This window comes from Oreochromis niloticus, linkage group LG4 (assembly GCF_001858045.2).
Source record: "Oreochromis niloticus isolate F11D_XX linkage group LG4, O_niloticus_UMD_NMBU, whole genome shotgun sequence".
NCBI lineage: Eukaryota > Metazoa > Chordata > Actinopteri > Cichliformes > Cichlidae > Oreochromis > Oreochromis niloticus.
Window position 1 is genome coordinate 23422965 of NC_031969.2, and position 8174 is coordinate 23431138.

The following is an 8174-nucleotide window of genomic DNA, read 5'->3' on the forward strand; positions in this document are numbered from 1 at the left end:
TTTATATTCATGAACTGACCCTATCTTTGAACTGAGGCCTGATAGCTATTTTATTTAGCCCACACTCCTGGTGTAATTAGTGTTTCCCATCTGTTAGTATTAGTACTAGTGCTTGTTTTTGTACTTTGTTAATGTTTTATAACAATGACTTATTGCGCTATTGTGAAGCACTTTGGTGTACCTTTGGTTTTAAATGTGCTATATAAATTAAATTGTATTGTATTGTATCCTCTAAGGCTGGTGGTGGGACCTCTGTAGGTGAACAATGATGTGCTTGATCCAGGACCCAGGTGTTGTCCAGGGGCTTGCAGCAGCGATAATGCTTTAGCAGGGCAACAAGGTCCACTGGCTCACTCAGTTCTTGGCCAAACATCATGAAGTTTGGGGTGAAACCTGTAGTACTGTGCTTGGTCGCTCTGTAGGCCATAACAGCATACGGGATCATCAAGTCCCAACATGCTGTGGAGCCCAGGATCTTTTGGAGAGTGGCATTGAAACGATCAACCTGGCCATCCAACTGGGGTCTGAATGACGTTGTGTGATTCTTGTCTATGACAAACAAACTGTACACCCCCTGGAACACCTCAGATTAGAAATTGCATCCCTAGTCACTGTGCAGTGCGATGATGATGTACATCTCTGTATATGTTTTATTGTTGCAGTTTCACAAAATGAAAGAACCAGTAAACTTTATAAGATCTCATCTACTGTCTGGAGTTCCTGGGTTGATGTTTAGCTGTTTGGATAGGTAGTCAGACTTCTAGCGAGGCCAATTACAGCACTCCATTGGGGCTTCTACCTGGACAGTTGTCATCGAAGCTTGCGGTGTCTTCTTGGGTCGGGCTCTGGATGCACAGCTGGTACAAGTACAGCACCAGAGAGCGACGTCTTCCCTAATGTGATACCAATAGAATGGGGTTTGTAGTCTGGCCACAGTCCTCTCTACACCAAAATGTCTGCCCACTGGCCCTTCGTGCATCTGGCTCATCACTCCTGGTTGTAGCTTGCGTGGCAGTATGATTTGGGGGTAGAACTGGGTCTCGTCAAGGCAGTAGAAGCGAAAGGCCAGAAATCCATCTCTGAAGTAGTTTCCGTTGAGCCCAGTATGTCTTAGTAACTGGGCTGCATGGCGAAACAGTAGTCCATGGGGAGTGCTTAATGCTGGCCTTCATCCAGGCACGTATGGGTGCAATGTCTGCATCAGCGTCCTGGGTTTGGCTCAGCTCCCCCATGGTCCAGCCATGGACCATTCAGCTGTGGTCTGTGCGCACTTTGAAAGGGCGTTTGAGGAGGTACTGATGAAAATGGGACGTGAAATCCACAACGGCTAGTAGTTCACGCCGTGTGGTGCAGTAGTTTTGTTCAGTCTTTGATAGCTTATGACTGCCATATGCCAACAAACATTCCACGCCCTGTTGCATCTGTGACAGCACATTGCTGATGCCCCTGTCACTGGCATCAGTCTGCAGTATAATTTAACCATGGTCCAGCTGATAGCCAAGAACAGGGGCAGAGGTCAGACGACACTTTAGCTCGTCAAAAGCTACTTGATGCTCAGCATGCCACTGAAAATGTGCGTGTAGGGGTTTGGCTATAGAGGCAAAGTCTATCACGAACCGGCGGTAGTATGAGGCCAGGCCAATGAAGCATCTAGCCTCCTGGATGGACGTAGGTGTAAGCCACATCTGGACTTTTTAAAATTTTGCAGGGGTCGATAGCAACACCATACTCGGATACCACGTGGCCAAGATAAGCTACTTGGCAGTGAAAGAGGCAGCATTTAGCAGGTTTCAGTTTCAAGTTAGCTTGTTGAAGTCTATAAAATACCTGGCCAAGCCGCTGCAGCATTTTCAACACGTCCTTAGCCAGCACGATGATGTCGTCAAAGTAGACCAGGCAGGTCTCCCAGTGCATGCCAGCCAGGATGCAATCCATCAGCTGCTGGAACGTCGGCGGAGCATTGCATAGTCCGAATGGCATGACGTTCCACTCAAAGAGGCCTGTCCTAGTGCAGAAAGCGGCGGGCCTATGTGCTCTAGGTGTTGGCTCAACCTGAAGTAGCCTGACACAAGGTCTAATGTGCTGAACCATCTGGCAGTTGAGAGTGTGTCCAGCGTGTCCTGAATGCGGGGTAGTGGGTAAGCGTCCGTTTATGGTGTGGTCATTGGGAGCCCTGTAGTCAATGCAGAGATGGCATGTCCCATCTTTCTTACCCACCATAACGATGGGCGAGGCCCAGCTGCTGCAGCTGTGTTGGGCAAGACCGCTCTGTAGGCTGTCGTAGATCTGCTGGTCAGGGTGTTGCTGCTTTTCACCTGTCATTGTTCGCGGATGTTGTTTGACTGGGGAACCAGGATGGGTTATGATGTTGTGTTGTACGAAGCTGGTTTGGCCCAGGTCGGCAGGCCCTGTAGAAAACAAATGCCCATAAGTGCAAAGCAAGTGTTTCAGTTGGAGCTATTCATAGTCATTGGTGAAGTTTAGCATCATGTCACCTCGAGCTGGTGCACCTAGATCCACATTGCCTTTCACCATATACTCTTGCCCCGGTTCCACCACCTCAGTTCTCGCTATCCTCACTGCATGCGACTTTAGGCTGGGTTCGATTTGGTAGTAGGACACCTCTTCACTGAACGGGATGATGTGGCGTCTGCTGAAATCAAGACATGCTTCAGCTTGAGTGAGGAAGGGATGCCCAAGCAGCACCTCATTTCCTGCTATATTTGCCACCAGGAAATCAACATTTTATTAACGAGGTTAGAACGCACTGTGGGCATTTGGGGTGAAGCCCTTAACTGGTTCTAATTGTACCTCTTGAACAGGTCTTTCTCTGTTACCTTGGGTACATATTCTTCCTCAACTGCATCCTTATGCTGTGGTGTGCCCCAAGGCTCTGAGCTTGGTCCAATGTTATTCTCATTATACATGCTCCCCCTAGGCTTAAGCTTTAAAAAATATAACATTTCTTATCACTGCTATGCTGATGATATACAAATATATTTTCAGTTAAATGATGACGATATTGCTCTATCATTGCACTGCTTCCTAGAGTGCATGAGAGAAGTCAAAGAATGGCTTTCGGGCAACTCCTTTATCCTGAATGAAAAGAACACGGAATTTGTGGTGTTTGACAACCATATCCCCCAGGGCCTATTAGCTGATACCTCTTTCTGACACGGTAAGTGATTTGCATTTGTTACCCATCAAATATCGTATCGAATTTAAAATATTGTTGCTCACCTTTAAAATTATAAATAATTCAGCCCCTAGCTATTTTGTCGATCTCCTTGGTCCATATGTCCCTGGGCGAACCCTCAGGTCTTCAGCCCAATTACTCTTGGTTCAGCCTAGATCTAGACTTAAATCTGGGGGGGACCGTGGTTTTGCCCATGTTGCACCTAACCTGTGGAACAACCTTCCCATCACTATCCATGTGTCAGACTCCGTTCTATCTTTTAAATCTCGCTTAAAAACTCACTTATTTAACCAAGCTTTTCCATCTAGTTAGTGTCCCTATTTTATATTTGGCTCCATTTTTATCTATGTACTTCATCTTTTAGTTATTTCTGTTCTTAGTAAGTTTGTTCTTATATTCCCTTTTATTCCTGTATAATTAGTGCCTTCAACCTGCTGACATATGTGCTACTTTGTTAATGGTCTTTTATTTAATCATGTCTTAATTTCCCTGTTTCTATTGTAAAGCACTTTGGTGTACTGCTGGGATTTTAAATGTGCTGTATAAATAAAGTTGTATTGTATTGTATTATCAACGTCCACCTGTCAGTTGTTGATATCGACAAGTATCTGGGCTTCATCTAGCACAGGCACGCCCCCAGGTCCCACAACGAGCAAGGTCTCAATAACTGAGGGCTGTAGTGGTGGCCTCACGTGTGTGTGAATGGAATTCTACTAGGGCAGCGGCAGCATGCTCCTCCGGGCCCCACTGTCCAAAACAGCACATAATTCCACCTCGTAGAGGCACATGGGGATACTCATTTCTTGCTTTTACTTAAGGTGGAGCACGGTGGGTTTTGGGCCGTCACGAGGGCGACTGTTCATGTCACGGTTGGACGGTCCTCCCCAGATGATCTGCATGTGTGTGTGTGTGTCTCCCTCTCCCTTTTTCCCCCTTCTCCATACTCTCCGGGTCCGGCTATGTCTAGGAGCTGCGCCTCCGGGAGTGTAAAAGTGGCCGACCCCTGACCCGGAAGCGACTCCACTTGGCTGCCAACACACCTGCGTGTAATCTTCCACCTAGCTGCCGCTAATCATTCCTTGCTTGGGCTGAGGTATTTAACGGTGTGTCCAGACAGCAGTCGACGCTGGATTATACTCGAAGCTCGGTAGTTAAGTGTGCTCGCGATTCTGTGACTTAGCATAGCCAGGCTAGCCTTCTCATCAGCTGTTGTTGTTGCTCGTCCCTCAGGTGGACAAGTACGGATTGGAGAATTGGAGAAAAGGGCTTGCTTGTTTTATCCCTTTGGGAGGAGAACCACCCTCGGGAATTGGGAGAAAGTCACCTTAGGACAATCGCACTTCTTTGTTTAAGACTGTATTTGAGCACTGTAAATAAACGCACTGTCTGCTTTGCATCCAGAGCTCTGTACTTGAGTCCATACTTTCCATTAGGTGTGACTAGGGATGGGTATCGTTTAGGTTTTATCCGATAGGGTGAAGGGAGTATCTGCCATCAAACAAGAAGACAGCCGCATGTAACTACGACGGTGTTTGCTAGTTCACCTTACATGCATTAACGTAATAATGTGGTTAGCGTACTCAACGTTAATTACACACGAACAAGCTACTCACGCAGAGGAGAACGGCTGCTGGTGCCATCATCATCCGTCATCATTTCTGCTACGCTGGCAGGGCTAGGGGCCAGGACTCTCCTCTTCGGGTTCTTGGGGGATGTTGCTAACTCCGGGTCCGATAACAGGCACCACACCCGCAGTAGATGTGCACGGTGTGAGGTCTCGCAGCAAGCTATCAAACACGGCGCATTTCTCGGCTTTAAAAAAAACGCTATGCGTCGCCAGGTGTTTCATCAGATTTGAGGTGTTACCTCCTTTGACAGTATCACAGTATCAGCTTAAAGCACTTGTTGCAGGCTGCTGAGTTTGCATCTTTTGCTGTGAAGTACAGCCAGACTTTTGATCGCTTGCCTTGGGCATTTTTAATCTGTAGCTCTGCTCTAAAAGAACGTACGTACCTGGCCCCGCCTACTATCCTCGGAAACGTAAAATGATTGGCTAGAATTGGCTCAGGAAAAAAAAAGCACCGAAATAAAGCACCGAAATGTGCGCTGCTTTTCGGTCTGGTTACTACCGTTTATGTAAGAACCGGTGCCATCATGGCACCGGACACCGGTACCCATCCCTAGGTGTGACAGAACAATCCAGAGGGCAATGGACTCAGCGGACTGAGAAAATGCTGCAGCATGTCATCGAGGAGCTGTCTGCGCTACTAGAGGTGCTATCAGAACTTAAAGGTATGTTGCTCGCTACACCCAGGGCACCTATTCAACCACCAGAGCCCCCCACACAACCACAACCACCTGTAGCACTGTTAGACAAAGCAGCGGCTTCCCCTCTTCCTCCATCTCCACCCCTGCCACAGCGTGAACACAAATTACCAGTGCCTGAAAAATTCTGTGGGGACTTGGATAAGTGTCTGGGGGTTTTGACTAAATGCTCTTTGATTCTTAGGCAGCAGACTTAAGCTTATGCCTCTGGCATAGCCAAGATCACCTTCATGGTTGAGCTAATGACAGAACGAGCTCTGCAGTGGGCTCAAGCTGTTTTGAGCGCTCAGCCCTCTATCTCATACAGTAACTTTTTAAGCAAGTTTCGATGTGTGTTTGATAAAGGATCTAACCCAGACAGTGCTGCTCATCGCATGTTCACGTTGAAGCGGGGCCGGCAGAGTGTGGCTGCCTTTTCCGTGGATTTTTGGATCCTGTCGGAGGAGGCAGGTTGGGAGGAGAAAGCGCTCCGGGGAGCCTTCTTAAACAGCTTAAACGAGAACATCAAACGTGAGTCGGCTACCAAAAAGCTTCCTAAATCATTGAGTGCCTTGGTGAATATGTGTATCAGTCTGGATGACTATATGCGAGAGTTTGGTAGGCGAACTGGAGATGGGTGACGGTCAGCAGGGGGCGTAGGAGTTCCAACTGGACTTCCATCTCTAGAATGGAGAGAGGAGGATCCTGACTCTCCGGCTGACAAGGAGCAAGCCATGCAGCTGGGACGGACTAGATCCACCCGCATGAGAAGACAACTGGTGGGTGAGTGCTTTGAGTGTGGGAAGAAGGGGCATTTCACGGACGCCTGTCCTTCACGGTCAAAAGAGTCAGCCTGTCAGTAAAGGTGGGCATACTGACGGGTGCACCTGCTAATACATTTCTCCACCTCAACTCCCCTGCTAAATTACAGTTTCTTTGCCGCACCCACTCGTGTGACGCCCTAATTGACTCAGGGGCCGAACAAAGTTTTGTGGATGAAACTCTGGCCTACAAGATGGGTTTGCCTGTCGTTCCTCTCCCTGAAGCACTCAAAGTTTCGGCGCTTAACGGCAGCCCGCTAGCTTCTGTCTCTCACTGCACCCAAGAAATTACACTCACCCTGTCCGGCAATCATATTGAGTGGATTTGCCTGGTCCTTTTCAAGGCGCATGACACCCCCTTAGTTTTGGGTTTTTGCTGGCTTCAGCAACACAATTCGCAGATAGACTGGGCTAGGGGGTGTATCACGGGGTGGAGCACTCATTGCCACGGGCAGTGTTTAAGCTCTGCAGTGCCAGCTTGCATGTCCACTGACCCAGCTGGGCTGCCCACTCCACCTGACTTGTCTTCCGTGCCTGCTGATTACCACGACCTGGGTCAGGTTTTTAGCAAAGGCAGGGCCCAATTGCTTCCACCCCATTGTCCGTATGACTGCGGGATAGATTTGCTCCCTGGCGCTCCCTTGCCCTCAAGCTGCCTCTATAGCATCTCAAAGCCCGAGCGTGAGTCTATGGAGCGCTACATACTCCCTGGCTGCTGACATCATCCGCCCTTCCACTTCCTCCCTGGGTGCTGGGTTTATCTTTGTCGAAAAGAAGGACAAGACCTTACGCCCCTGCATTGATTTCCCGGGACTAAATAAAATCACGGTCAAAATCAAATATCCACTACCTTTGCTTGCCTCAGCCTTTGAACTCCTCCAAGGGGCCACCATTTTCACCAAGCTCGATCTCCATAATGCCTATCATCTGGTCCGTATCCGTGAAGGGGACGAGTGGAAGACGGCATTCAACACCCACCTTGGCAACTTTGAATATCTAGTAATGCAGTTTGGGCTCACCAATGCTCCTGCTGTGTTCTAGGCATTGGTAAAAGATTTTCTGAACCACTTCTTGTTTGTTTATCTTGATGATATCCTGATTTTCTCCAGATCCCGAGCAGAGCATGTCAAGTAAGTGAGGCTGGTGTTGTGCCGTTTGCTGGAGAATCTGCTTTTTTGCAAAGCGGAGAAGTGTGAGTTTCATGTCCCCACTGTCTCTTTCCTGGACTTTATCGTTGAACAGGGCCGATTGTGAGCAGATCCCACAAAAATCAAAGCCGTACTGGAGTGCCCAGTGCTCACAACCCAGAAGAAGTTGCAGAGTTTTCTTGGTTTCGCCAACTTTTACTGACGGAACTTCAGTAAGGTAGCATTGCCACTCACCCAACCCACATAACCCAAACAGACTTTTCTGTGGTCTCCAGCAGCTCAACAGGCATTCGACCATCTCAAACACCTGTTCGCTTCGGCTCTCATCCTCGACCAGGCTGACCTCACCTTGCCATTCGTGGTGGAAGTGGATGCTTCAGATTCAGGAGTTGGGGCCTTCCTCTCTCAGTGCTGAGATGGTAAATTACACCCCTGTGCCTTTTTCTCCCGTTGTCTCTCCCAGGTTGAGAGGAACTACGACGTGGGCAACCAGGAACTGCTGGCCATCAAGCTGGCGCTGGAAGAATGGCGGCATTGGCTGGAGGGGAGTGAGCATCCAGTAGTTGTTTGGAATCTGACAAGAATCTGGCCTACCTCCAAGCATCTGAATGCCTGACAAGCCAGGTGGGCACTATTTTTCACACAGTTCAACCTAACCATTACCTACAGACCCGGGTCCTGGAACACAAAATTGGATGCCTTGTC